At 35.1% G+C, this 14,227-nt stretch overlaps 3 pseudogenes; 1 reads left to right on the plus strand and 2 right to left on the minus strand.

Moving 5' to 3' along the window:
• Positions 1-353: 353 nt before the first annotated feature.
• LOC125860817 (uncharacterized) lies at positions 354-975 on the minus strand (annotated as a pseudogene).
• A 317-nt stretch (positions 976-1,292) lies between these two features.
• LOC125860826 (probable protein phosphatase 2C 55) lies at positions 1,293-2,610 on the minus strand (annotated as a pseudogene).
• Positions 2,611-3,165: 555 nt separating this feature from the next.
• On the plus strand, positions 3,166-4,045 carry LOC125860835 (probable protein phosphatase 2C 55; annotated as a pseudogene).
• Positions 4,046-14,227: the final 10,182 nt, after the last annotated feature.

The following is a 14,227-nucleotide window of genomic DNA, read 5'->3' on the forward strand; positions in this document are numbered from 1 at the left end:
AATTCTTTCCAAAAAAAAATAATAAAATTCCAATTCTAAGCCTCTTCATAGTTATTTCAAATTGTCGGATGTTACACTTTGGTTTGCTCTTAAGTTCACTTTTGGAATCATTTTTTTTCTATTTGCCTACAATTTAGAGTTGACTTGTTTCTGTGAAGCTTTGTTTTTGTTTTAGTAGTACTGTTAGTTGTCTTTTTTGGCAATTGAGAGTTTGGTAGAACTCTTAAACCCAATGAATCATTCGTTTCCAGAAAAGAGCATAGAAGTAAGACAATTTCACACACAAGCAAATTCAAATTTTCATTATGATAGGGCAAATAGAGGTATTCGATACCACACAAAATTATGCTCTATTACATATCATATTGTGGCAATTTCATTTGGTTATTCTTCAACTTACCTACTTGGATTAGAAAACTAACATATATAACAACGACACAAATCATCAAACACCAAAGGAATTTCCCAAAAAATCGACAGCTTCTTTTTTTCTTTTTCATCCCTTTCATCTTCAAATGATTATCTTTCAAATCGCCCATTTATTTTACATCGCCACCCATCTAATCCTTTGAATTGATGTTGAGATTTTCATACCGAATTTGAAGACTTTTGACTTCATCCAAATGAATTTTCTCTTGTTTCGAATGCTCAATGTCCATTGAATTCATGTTGGAACTCTCAAGCTTTTCCAACTGCATTTTAACATACTTGTAATTTTCTTCTAACTCCTTAGTCTTGTTCACCAATCACGGAAGAATATACAAAGATCTTTAGTCAACTCTTTCCTTGTCTCTCCATAAAAAAATTGCAATTCGTGGCTTCATAGTGAAAACAAGACCAAAATCTTTTTATCGGATTGCGATTTGACCAAGAGGTCTGCATTTGTAATATGATTTCATGCTTGCATCGCACTTCAACATTGATCATCGAACCATTCTCATCCATACACAACTTATTCAACTCAGATTTTGTCATTGCTAACCCTAACATTTCTGCACAAAACTTTTGAAAGAAATTTATAATCATGACTGATAATCAACATGAAAAGGTCTAAAGATAAAGAAAATACACAAAAATAACCTTACCTTTACAAATCAATGAGCAATTTGAGTCTGATTCTGAGCAATTTCAATTAAAATTTAAACTCATATAGAAATGAAAGGGGACCCAAGAAGATTATGAGCATCAATAGAATAAAATGATAAGATAGTCCATCCAAACTCATGTAAGCGAATTTGACCAGGCAAATTTTACATCATCAATAAGCATAAACCTTAAACCCCTAAATAGAACTATTGGGGCAAAATACGGGCAACTATGTCACAACCTTAGACTTCTACTAAGCACACCGTGCGGCACTTGACAACTCGCTCACAAATCTTTCACGGTCTTGCAAGCTCAAGCAATTCATTTTGACACTAGATCGCTACAAGATTAAACAAAGACACAAAAGAATTACTTAAGAAGTCTTTTGTATTACTCAAGACTTGGAAGATTTGCCTTCTTGCTTGATGTCATTACAAATGGGTGCCCCTCTATTTATACTACTCACTAGGGGATAATTTTTAAATATTAATTATGTACAAGACCCTATTCTAAAATTCTCTACACAACTAGAAGATTCCAAGAACTTTTCATGTAATTCAATGGAGTTCTAAGGTTTCTAAGAAATTCTCCTTATATTTCTAGAATATTCCACTAAGGACTATTGTTCTTCCAATATAAATATTCCACATGGACAACCTTATGTCATGTAGCGTCTAAGTCGCATAATGGCGTGGCGGTCGGTCGTGATAACTATCACTATAATGTCATCATGCTTGCCACCAACACGATCTTTGCCAACTTTGAGGCAGTCTATGGAAAAAGGTGTATAAATACATGTACTTTTTGATTTCTGCAGTGCATATTCTGCAATCTTTCGTGCTAACATCTTTGAAAATGTTCCCAGTTCGCACAAATCAACTCAGCATCGTGAACGCTATCGAACAATCCATCTGTAGACATCATTATCACATCCCATGTTCTTACTGTAACTTTAATTTCTTGTGCCACACTTGGATCATCAAATTTAACAACATTCCCTAACTGGAAAGGAGAATTGAATCCTTTTTTCTTGATGTCTGATTTGTAAACTATTACCCTGTCTCTTGTAACAATAAATTTGCTATCTTCAATGTGAACCGCGTGTACAATATCACACGTTTAAGTCAAAATACAAGCTGTTGACGAACCTTGACATTTCGTGTCTAAAATAAGCCTCGTTGAGAACCTCCATTGACTGAATTTTGTTGTTTTGATCTTTCTGCTTGTGAATCGATAATTCAACATTTCTAACCAACCGTCTAAAATATTTTCCAGAATCGATATCCTTATACGCCCAACCATCAATGCCTTCCGCTACACCTATGATTTATTCCTCTATACAAATAACATGTGCATCTTCCCATGAGGTGCTTTGTTAGATTTTGGTATCTAAAACGAGCCAGCCACCATCTTCATCTTGAAATTTCCATTAATAAAACTTGAGACATTAGTACTCTCATCGAAAAAGTTTAGATCCTTGTCTATATCAATCTCGTCTATAGCATCTATCTCATCTATATTCATCTAGTCTATAGTAATTAAAGATATATCAAATGTATTAAGATGTCCATTAATTTTGTGGTCTTAAACATATCATATGGAAAGTAGAAACTAAACAATTCCAAAAAAGTTTAAAATAAAGCAATTGTTTAGTTTCGACTTTCCATATGACATGTTTAAGATCAAAAAATTAATGGACATCTTAATACATTTGATATATCTTTATATTTATACCACAAGATTCAAAAGACTGTTTTAATTTCTTCAACTCTCTGCCAAGTCAAATTGGTCAAACAAATTTAAACAGAGATTACCTAGTATCTCAAGGTGTTATTCAGTGTCCATAAAATGTTGTGGCGTCTTGCTCAATTATGGAAAATGATTTATTTATTTTCATTATAAATGAACTAGTGAATTCCGATGAAGAAAAGCATCAAGAGTTGATTGTTTTTGTGAAGGAAATTCAATTATTGCTTTAGGTCACAAGTTCAAATCCTAAGCGCGGCAGTAATCAGGTAATTCTTTTTAAATCCCATTATATAAATTTTTGACTCTGTCACTTCTTTACTAGTTTCTTAAATGGCTATAGAGAGAATCGATATAGATGAGATAAATGTTATAGACGAGATTGATATAGATGAGGATCTAAACTTTTGGGATGAGAGTACTAATGTCTCAAGTTTTATTAATGGGAACTTCAAGATGAAGATGGTGGCTGGCTCGTTTTACATACCAAAATCTAACAAAGCGCCTCTCTCGGAGAAGATGCACATTTTATATGCATAGAGGAAGAAACTATAGGTGTAGCAGATGGCATAGGTGGTTGGGCTAAAAAGGGTATCAATTCTGGAGAATATTCAAGACAACTGGTTAGAAACGCTGAATTATCGATTCACAAACCAAAAGATCAAAGGAACCAAATTCATCCAATGGAAGTTCTCAACGAGGCTTATTTTAACATGAAATGTCAAGGTTCGTCAACGGCTTGTATTTTGACTTTAACGTGTGATATTGTACACGCGGTCAACGTTGGAGATAACAGATTTGTTGTTAAAAGAGACGGGGTAATAGTTTACAAATCAGAAATTCAGCAAAAAGGATTCAATTATCCTTTTCGGTTAGGGAATGGTGTTAAATTTGATGATCCAAGTGTGGCACAAGAAATTGAAGTTACAGTAAGAATAGGGGATGTGCTAGTGATGGTACAGATGGATTGTTTGATAATGCCCACGACACTGAGTTGGAGAAATTAGTATGTGAAGGGCTAGTGGATTTGCGCGAACTGGGAACATTTTCAAAGATGTTAGCACGAAAGATTGCAGAATATGCATTGCAGAAATCAGAACGTAAAAGTATTTATACACCTTTTGCCATAGACTGCCTCAAAGTTGGCAAATATCGTGTGGGTAGCAAGCGTGATGACATTATAGTGATAGTTGCCCATATTTTGCCCCAGTAGTTGTATTTAGGAGTTTAGGATTTATGGTTTGTGCTTATTGATGATGTACAATATGCATGATCAAATTCGCTAACATGAGTTTGAATGAACTTTCTTATATTTTTTTGCTGTTGATGCTCATAATCTTCTTGAGTCCCCTTTCATTCCTATATGAGTTTAAATTTTAATTCGTGTGTGGTATATAAAATATTTAGACTATCAAATTACTTATAAGTTAAATCTCATGATTAACGTTAAAAATAATTGGTTACATAGTAAACAGTTCAAAGCTTTGTTTCCTCTATGTAGATCAGAGTAGTCTACTTAGAAAACAGGCAAAATACAAAGATCTATTGATCCATATGAAACTATAGCTATTTGTTGACCCCTTGTCCTAGATGTTGTTTGGTCACTAAACCCAAAGACTGAGGAGTTAACTCGGATGGACTGGATCGAACCTAGGGAAACTCCTGGTCCTAGGGAGTGTTTCCCCTTTAATGAGCCCTACACTATACAAATCTAGATTAGTCAAGCTAATGGAAGGTATCTCTATGTACCGTTTGTGCTTCCACTGAATCATTGCTAATCTGCAAACTCATTTTAGCAGTACTAGTATCGAAATTTCTGCATATCTAGATCCGTGCCTATTTGCATTTCTAACTATCAGGCAACTTAAGGTTACAGCCACCTAATTTGTCATTGATCTCCTTTCTCTCTAGTGTCACCCATTTGTTTAACTACATATGCCTCATCTCCATCTAATTCCTCTGATTTTCCATTTAACTGTTTTGATTCTACCAAGGCCTGCCTTTTGGTAGCAATTCCATCATCTAAAGCTGAAGAAGATTCGCTGTGACTTCCATCTGTTGTAACCTCATCACATTTCTGCACAAATTCACAACATATAGAGGCATTCAACTTTTCGTAGTGTCCTCATGACAGTCTGGGTATGCTTCCCTGAGTTTTGGACTGTTTTCCCTTGGTTACACACTTAAATGCATCGTCTGACGCAACATTTTGGTCCTTCCACCACTCCATGTTGACGTCTGACTTGGAGAGCCCTCCAAGCATGATTCACAGCACATGTTGATCGAATCAGATTATTAGCTGCATTTTCTTGTCTTTTAGGTACATTTCATGCCAATTCAATTCCTAAACACCCCACCCCCCGCACTCAAATACAGTATTTTTAATCTAAGCTCATTTTGAAGCAAAGACAACATTGGTGCAACCAGCAGAGGAAACACGTAAGGGGAAATATTACCTATAAAATCTTGATCAGTTATTGCCATGCCAGTCCGAAATCAAGGAGGTCTCACCACATGCTGATGAAAAGAGATCTTACTAAACGTCACCTATCGTGAGTATCTGAACTGCATTATAAAATGGTGCAATGCCAAATGACGTCTATACATGGAATGTACGGTATGTAATAAGGCCGAATGAAATAAATAAATAAATGAACTGAAAAGAAACTGAAAGTACCCTTGTTATAGCCATTTTACTCGCGTCAAATAATGTACAACAAATTGGTGATTCGTAAATTAATTAACTTAAGGAGTCGCCACCTAATTATTTTTAGGGTAATTAGGACACCTAAATATTTAACTAATGTAATGCTAAATAAACTACAATTAATGGTCTACTTAATTTATGTGATTCTAGATAAGGGCTCTAGTTATCCTAAAGGGAAGTGATTAAGTATCCTATAAGATCCGTTAAAAATGATTACTGATCAAACTTAAGTTAAATTTAAAAAGGTTTTGAAATAACTAAATAATTTAAAATATCTATTATAACTAGGTGCTAATTGGTTTTATAATATCGTGACTAGCTAACTTAAGTTATAAAATTAATCAAAAATATTAATTTCACGCGGGAACAATAAATGACTTTCCCAACATAAAAGAGGTCAAATTAAAAGAAAAATCATTCATGATTTTAAATCATTTTGTTCTAAAAAATTAAAAGAAATGCATTGATTTTTCATATTTGAAAGGAAAGAGTGATTTCAAGAAAAAACTTAAAAGAGTCTATTGAAGTCTTAAAAGAAACATGTTCCCATCTTTCGTGAAAAAAAAAAATATTTCAAAAGATTTGCTTTTAGAAAAATCTTTCTAAAAAATTAAACATCTTTGGACATACAACAAAACTTTTTAAAAAATATATAAAAGGCTCTGCCAAGTTTTTAACGGAAACTTAATAAATTTAACAATGGACACAACGTGATTGAACGATTTAAAGTAGTTACCAAATAAAAGACTTCATTAGATAAAGATAACTGCTCTATTGTTGATTAAAGATTAACCCCAAGAATAACAACAATCTGAGGGCAAAAGATTTTGTTGAGATGATATTTGTAGAAGAGGATGGAAGGTTCTATTGTCCACGTCACCATAGTTTGTTAGAGTTAGTTAGTTGTTGATAATTAGAGTTAGTTACAAATTGCAGTTTTATAAATAGTTGTTACTCAATTGTAATACACAATTATTCATTCATATCCTATATACAATCTGAGATATTCTCTCTGTTCTCCTTCAATGGAGTTTCACAGTTTTTCGTCATCTTAGCTATTATTTGCTCGTTATATCGATAGTTTCATCATGGTATCAAAGCCAATTCGCTCCTGTTAGATCTCGTAATTCGTTCCTTTGTTCGATTTCTTGTTGTAGTTGTCGAAAGTTCCATCAAATCTCTGAATTCAATTCACAATGGTGGAAGTTACAGATACCGCCAGTACTCTTGCAGGAAATAACATTATTGACGTAAGTAATCCTCTTTACATTCATTATTCTGATGGTCCTAGTCTTTCTCTTGTTCAAGTAGAATTTCTTGGTACTGGATATAAATCTTGGAGAAGAAGTGTAATGAGGTCCCTCTCTGTGAAAAACAAGTTGGGTTTTATAAATGGTGAGTGTAAGAGGCCTGCACTCAATTCCCCTCCATATCGACAGTGGGAGAGATGTGATAATATGGTTACGTCTTGGATCTTGAAGTCTCTTGGAAAGGAAATTGCTGACAGTGTAGAGTATGTGTGTGATGCAATGGAGTTGTGGAAGGAATTAGAAGATAGATATGATCAAAAGAATGGAGCAAAGTTGCATTAGATCCAAAAGGAAATAAATGATTTGAGTCAGGGAGTGCTTGATATTATTGTCTACTACACTAGAATAAAGAAGATGTGGGAAGAATTAAACAATATGAATGCCAAGGATCAATGTAGATGTGTGTGTAGCTGTGGAGCAAAGGAAAATATACACAAAGCTGAACAGGACAGGAGGTTAATTCAATTTCTCATGAGATTAAACGAAGTTTATACTATGATTAGAGGGAGTATATTGATGATGAATCCCTTGCCATCTATGGCTCAGGCTTTTGCCCTTTTAGTTCAGGAGGAAAAACAAAGGAAATTCAAGCCAAGTAATCAAATGTTTGCAGAAGGAAGTTCAATGAATTCATCCATGATTCCTTCTGTGAATGCTAGCTCATCAAGTTCCTCAAATGGAGGACAACAATTCAGGACAAATTTTTCCACTTCTAGTAACAACAATGGCAGATCAAGACCTTATTGTGAACACTGCAGAAGGCTAGGGTACACTAAAGACAGATGTTATAAGATACATGGCTATCCTCAAACTAACAATCTGGGGAATGGACAAAATAGATACAACAATACTCCAAATCAAATATCCCAGTACAACTCCAACCTTAGTCAATCCCACTAGTCTGGTAAAGGAAAAGGAATAGCAACCAATGCTTTTGGGATGGACACTACACAAACTGCAGGAGATGTTGATGGATCTTCAAGTGGCATTGGATCTACTAGTGGTGGTTCTATTTTTACCAATGATCAGTGTGGACAACTCTTGAACTTGTTGCAGCACTTTCAGCTAGGTAATGGAGAAGCTAAAGGAAGCCATGTTGGTGCAGCAAACTTTGTAGGTATTATAGCTTGCAGCTCTTCTATTGATTTTGACAAACATTCATGTGGTTGTCTCAAAACAAAGACTGATTTATGGATAATAGACTCAGGAGCCACACATCACAAGACCTTTAACAAAAACCACCGGTCTAATATCATCATACTGCCATACCCTATGTTGGTTAGATTACCTAATGGATATAAAGTAAAATTAACTGAAGTTAGAACTGCAAAACTTTCCTCAAGGATCACATTACATAAAGTCCTTTTTGTCCCTTCATTTAAGTATAACTTGGTTTCAGTAAATTCCTTAGCAGTCCAGTTTAAATGTGTTGCTTCTTTTTCTAATTCATCGTGTGTTCTGCAGGGCCCTTCAATGAAGAGGCCTCTGGAGATTGGTAAGGTGCATGAAGGACTTTACCTTCTTTGTTCAAGGTGTCAACAGAAGAGATGTTCTATTGCTTCTCCAAGGGATTCAGATAAATGTAGCAATCCAAATAGTGTTCTCTCATATGTTGTCAATGTTTTTCCCATTCTTGTTATTGTAGTCCTTCAAAGGCTTCTTTTCCATGTCATGCAACACCATCTGTAATGAACACTACTCTAGTAGTATTGAATACTATTCATAATAAAAGTGCTTTTGTTTCCTTACGTAAATTGTCTTGTACATCTAATATGACTCACAAGGCCAACAGTAACATAGATTTATTGTGGCACCAAAGACTTGGTCATGCTCCATTTGGAAAAATGAAGAGTCTATCCTCCATTCCAATAAAGTTCTCACCCAAACAATCTTTTACCAGCAATATATGTCTTATGGCAAGGGAAACCAGACTATCTTTTCCACCTAAAACTCATACAACTACCAAAATATTTGAATTACTTAATGTTGATCTATGGGGGCTATATCATGTGGCAACTCATGACAACTTCAAGTATTTCATTACCTTAGTTGATGACTTTAGCAGGTGCACTTGGACACATTTGTTGACCTGCAAGAGTAATGCATTACATATCATAAAGGCTTTTGTCAACATAGTTGAAACTCAATTCCACACCACTATCTAAACTATAAGATCAGACAATGGCCTAGAGTTTGTTAACAATGAATCTATTTTTTTCTTTCAGTCTAAAGGTATCCTACATCAAAAATCATGTCCCTACACACCACAACAAAATGGTGTAGTAGAGAGAAAACACAAGTATAGCACTTCTTTTCCAGTCTAAATTGCCCATAAAATACTGGGGGAATGCATACTCACTGCAACTTTCATCATTAACAGGCTACCATCTGTTACCCTCCAAAATAAGTGTCCATTCACATTGCTCTACAATCAAGAGCCTAAATATTCTCACATGAAAAGTTTTGGTTGTTTGTGCTATCCCACCACACCTAAACCTCACAGAACCAAGTTTGATCCAAGAACAACCCCTCATGTGTTTATAGGTTATTCTTTTGGAACCAAAGGATATAGAGTGTTAAGTTTGGCCACTCACAAGATTTCTGTGTCAAGAGATCTTATTTTTCATGAAACAGTGTTTCCTTTTTCCATAAGTAGTCAAGCCACTAAGTCTCATCATGGTCCTCAGCTTGATAAGTTTGTTGATTTTTCAACTCTTATAGTTGATCAGTCCACCTCAATTCCTTCTGTTGAAATTCACAATGATCTTGAGAGAAGTGGACCTGAAAATGTCAATGTGCAATGTGATCCTGAACACATAACTGCTGAATCTTCACAGCCTTCCCCTGTACCACCTGTTAGAAGATCATCTAGAATCACTACAGTACCCACTTATCTCTATGACTACCAGTATAGTACACATCAACCTCATCCACCACATTCATTACATGCCTTATTTTCAAACCACCATCACATTTCCTCTGATGTATTGTATCCTGATAGTCAGTCTCTTGTATTGAATATATCCAATAATTGTGAGCCATCTTCATATGATGAGGCATCTATGGACCCTGGTTGACAGGCAACTATGACACAAGAGCTATCTTCCCTCCATGGTAATCATACTTGGGATCTACTACATCTGCCTCTTGGCAAGAAGACTATTGGTTGTAGATGGGTATACAAGATTAAACACAAGGCTGATGGTAGTGTTGAGAGGTACAAATCTAGGCTAGTTGTTAAAGGGTACACTCAACACTTTGGGATAGACTACACAGAAACTTTCTCTCATGTCATCAAAATGACCACTGTAAGGACCTTAATTGCTACTACTATAAAAAGGCATTGGAATATTTATCAACTAGATGTAAACAATGTTTTTCTTCATGGTGAGCTGCATGAGGAAGTGTATATGGGAATTCCACCAGGTTTAGAGATTCCTACAAAGGGGTTGGTGTGTAAGCTAAGCAAGTCATTGTATGGTCTCAAATAAGCCAGTAGGCAATGGTATGCAAAGTTGTTTGATGCCCTCAGTTCAAGGGGTTACACTCACTCCTTAAATGATTACTCTTTGTTTTACATAAAAAATGGTTCCTCCACTGTGTTCATAGCTGTTTATGTAGACGATATCCTACTAACAGGATCTGACCTTGAAGAAATTGATAGTCTCAAAGGATTCCTCCACAACCATATCAAGATAAAAGACTTGGGTAAGCTACATTACTTCTTAGGCTTAGAGATTCTTTATACTGATGTTGGGCTTCTCATTTCACAAACAAAGTTTGTCCTAGACCTTCTGAGAGAATACCATTGTTCTGAGTACTCTTCTCTTAGACTACACTGGATGCAACAGTTAAACTCAAGGCAAATGAGGGGAAGCCTATTTCAGATCCCAGTACATACAAAAAATTGGTTGGTAAGTTGAATTTTGTTACCAATACCAGACTGGACATTGCATATGGAGTACAACATCTTAGCCAGTTTATGCAAGATCCTAGAGGGCCTCACATGCAAGCTGCATATCACATGCTCAGATATCTTAAGAAAGATCCCACATTAGGACTGCTTATGACCTCTACTGATGACTATAATGTTCAAGCCTTTTGTGATTCTAATTGGGCATCATGCCCTGATTCCAGGAAATCTATTACTGGATACATTGTGCTACTTGGTTCTAGTCCTATAAGTTGGAAGTCTAAGAAACAAGAAACCATCTCACTCTCTTCAGTTGAAGCAGAATACAGGTCTCTTAGGAAAGTAGTTGATGAATTGGGCTGGCTAGATAGATTGTTTGAGGAGCTTACAGTTTATAGAAGTGGTCCATTTCGTGTTTATTATGACAGTCAATCAGCCTTACAAATTGCCAGGAATCCTGTGTTCCATAAGAAAACCAAATACATTGAGATTGATTGTCATTTTGTAAGAACCAAGCTCCAAGAAGGTCTTATTTCATTGCATCATATTGGAACTGATCATCAACTGACTGATATCCTCACTAAGGCACTTATAAGAATCAAACATTCAGCTGTTTAAAACAAGTTGGGTGTGTTGATCCCACCTCCAACTTGAGGGGGGTGTTGAGATGATATTTGTAGAAGAGGATGGAAGGTTCTATCTTCCACGTCACCATAGTTTGTTAGAGTTAGTTAGTTGTTGATAATTAGAGTTAGTTACAGATATTAGTTTTATAAATAATTGTTACTCAATTGTAATACACAATTATTCATTCATATTTTATATACAATCTGAGATATTCTCTCTGTTCTCCTTCAATGGAGTTTCACAGTATTTCGTCATCTTAGCTATCATTTGCTCGTTATATCGATAGTTTCATCAGATTTCACATAATACATATCAGCAAATATCAATAAAAGCAAACATAATAACGACTAAAATAGAGTAATTTTCTGGATTTTCATGGCTGTTTTTGCCATTTCAGTTCGGATGAGTTTCGAGGAAGCGAGAGGCACATAGGGAAAGGGAGGATGCACATTTTCAAAGTCTAGCGGCGGCAAGAGACAATGCGGTAGCAAGAGTCTTTCGTGGAGACTCCATTTTTGCTCCCAAAGTGTACGTGTACAAGAATAAGGATTAGAAATGCAACTAACTGTTAGGTGATGCAAATATGCATTTTAATTATTCAACTCCAACATAAATACCTTAACAGTGAGCATAAAGTAAATTGTAACACCTAACCAACCAATACGTACATTCTTCTATAACTTTAGGTTGATGGAAGAAAAGAAAATTCCTTTAACTAATATATTCATGAGCATGCTAGGACAATAAACAAACATCTCATCTAATCAAGTTTTAAAATTAAGCCAAGGTAACTTTTATCGTCATTAAATTGGTAATAATCATCACAACACATTAGCAAGGAAACAATAGTTTCACGTGAACAAAATATATAAACAGATGTATCCATTTAATATCAAAGGCCTATCTGTGAGAAAGGGTGTTATATATAGGAAGCATATATGTGTTCTGCAAATTATTTTCTCTTAAAGGGGCCAAGTCTCATAATAAAAGTTATGTTAATCCAAGTAAACAAATAGACATCTAACTTTAAAGGGAAAAGGTAGAAGTACCTCCCTAGAGTATGACCCAAATCACAGAGACACACCTTAACTAAACTAAGGTCCTATTATCTCCTTGAACTCATTTTATTTGTAATTTTGTACACCTTTTTGGTTTACGTGGCATCCAAATATATCCGACGCGCCTCAACTGCGTGGAGTCACGGGGTGTGCTACATAAGCCAAAAGGTGTACAATATTATATATAAAATGAGTTCAGGGGTAATAGGATCTTAGTTTAGGTAAGGGATGTCCCTGGGATTTCGGTCATAGTCTAGGGGTACTTGTGCCTTCTCCCATACTTTAAAAGATGGCACAACTTTATGTGAGAAAAAAAAAGATTTTTTTTTTATAACCTCAAAACACAATGACGTGTTCAGGCGAAAAAAAGAAGAAGAAAAAGGCTACATTGTTTATACGTACAAATGTATCGAGTAGAAAAAGCAATTTTCTTTTAGGATAAACCTTACGACATCTAGAACAAAACGTAGAGCTCAAAAGAATCGGCAGAAGAACATTTACTCAAACACTCAACCAATATTCTTTTTCTTTTAATAGAGCCACCATCTATAATGTGGATTCGTATGTGCACATGATTTAAATCACGACTTTTATGAAAAAGAGTATAAATTGCAAATCATGTTTCATAACAATAAAAAACATTTTCTCCAGATTTGCTAAAATAGCATTGCTAGCTTATTTTATCCTTTTAGATACCAATTTCGAAGCAGAACAAGAGTATAGCAAATTCTAACTAGTCTCAATAATAGAAATTCGACGAGCAACAAAGTTAATCACATATGTGATGAGTTGACGAACCAATAATTTTTCTGTTAGGATTTCTACTTTCAATTAGTCATATAGCATACTAAAAACATAATATAACAAATACTTGAAACAAAAAATTAACAAATAGCAAGACATTCAAAAGACTATTTTTGCTCTATGAATTAAATAAGGTGATAGAGGAGAAACACGGACCTTCTCAGGGACAACGAATTAGTGCTTTTGAGTCATATACTCCGCTATCGATCCAGACAGATTTTCCAAAGGATGTAGCAAAGAACTTTAGTCAAAAGAAACTCAGAATATATAAGCTCTAAGCTTAAGGTTGTAGAAAAGACTTTTTGATGTCCAAATCTCTGTCTGTTGAGAAAGTTTAAGAGTCCTATTTATAGTGAAAAACCAGGGCTCATCTAGTTTGAAATATGGGTTGCTCGAATTCAAAAATAACAATAAAACAAGAAGTCACTTCTTTGAATAGATTGAGAGGCAACGAAGATAAGATGAACATGAAGTAATAAATGTATAAACCTAACATTTGAATTTGAATCGCAGATTTTTAATTGTATTTGATGTTTTCAAAAGATTTGAAAATGTGAACGTTTGAATTCAGTCATTTTAGAGAAACTAGGGCACTATTTATGTTCACAGATGATTGATAGGAGTGGCAGATCTGAGCATAAAATCTGGCGGATTCTCTGGGTGAGGGAGATGAGGTGCAAGATAGGCTTAGATTTTCATCAGCACTTTGGAGCGTAAAGATGATGGAAGTTAGAGTAGAGTTGTCAAAAAGAGTCAGCTCAGTCCCACCCAACCCAAGTTTCATGGATCAAGAAATTTGATGGGCTAAGGCGGGCTGACCCTTCATTTGGAAGTGCCTAAAAATGTTCAACTCAACTCAATCCTAGAAGGCCCAAGGGCTGGGGCGGGCTAGCCCTTATTTTTTTTCTTTTTTTTTCATATTTCTTTTTCAAACATTAAATTCTATACATCACGAAATGAGAAGATTTTCAAATCA

The sequence above is a fragment of the Solanum stenotomum genome, chromosome 1 (assembly GCF_019186545.1).
Source record: "Solanum stenotomum isolate F172 chromosome 1, ASM1918654v1, whole genome shotgun sequence".
In the NCBI taxonomy this organism is placed as follows: Eukaryota; Viridiplantae; Streptophyta; class Magnoliopsida; order Solanales; family Solanaceae; genus Solanum; species Solanum stenotomum.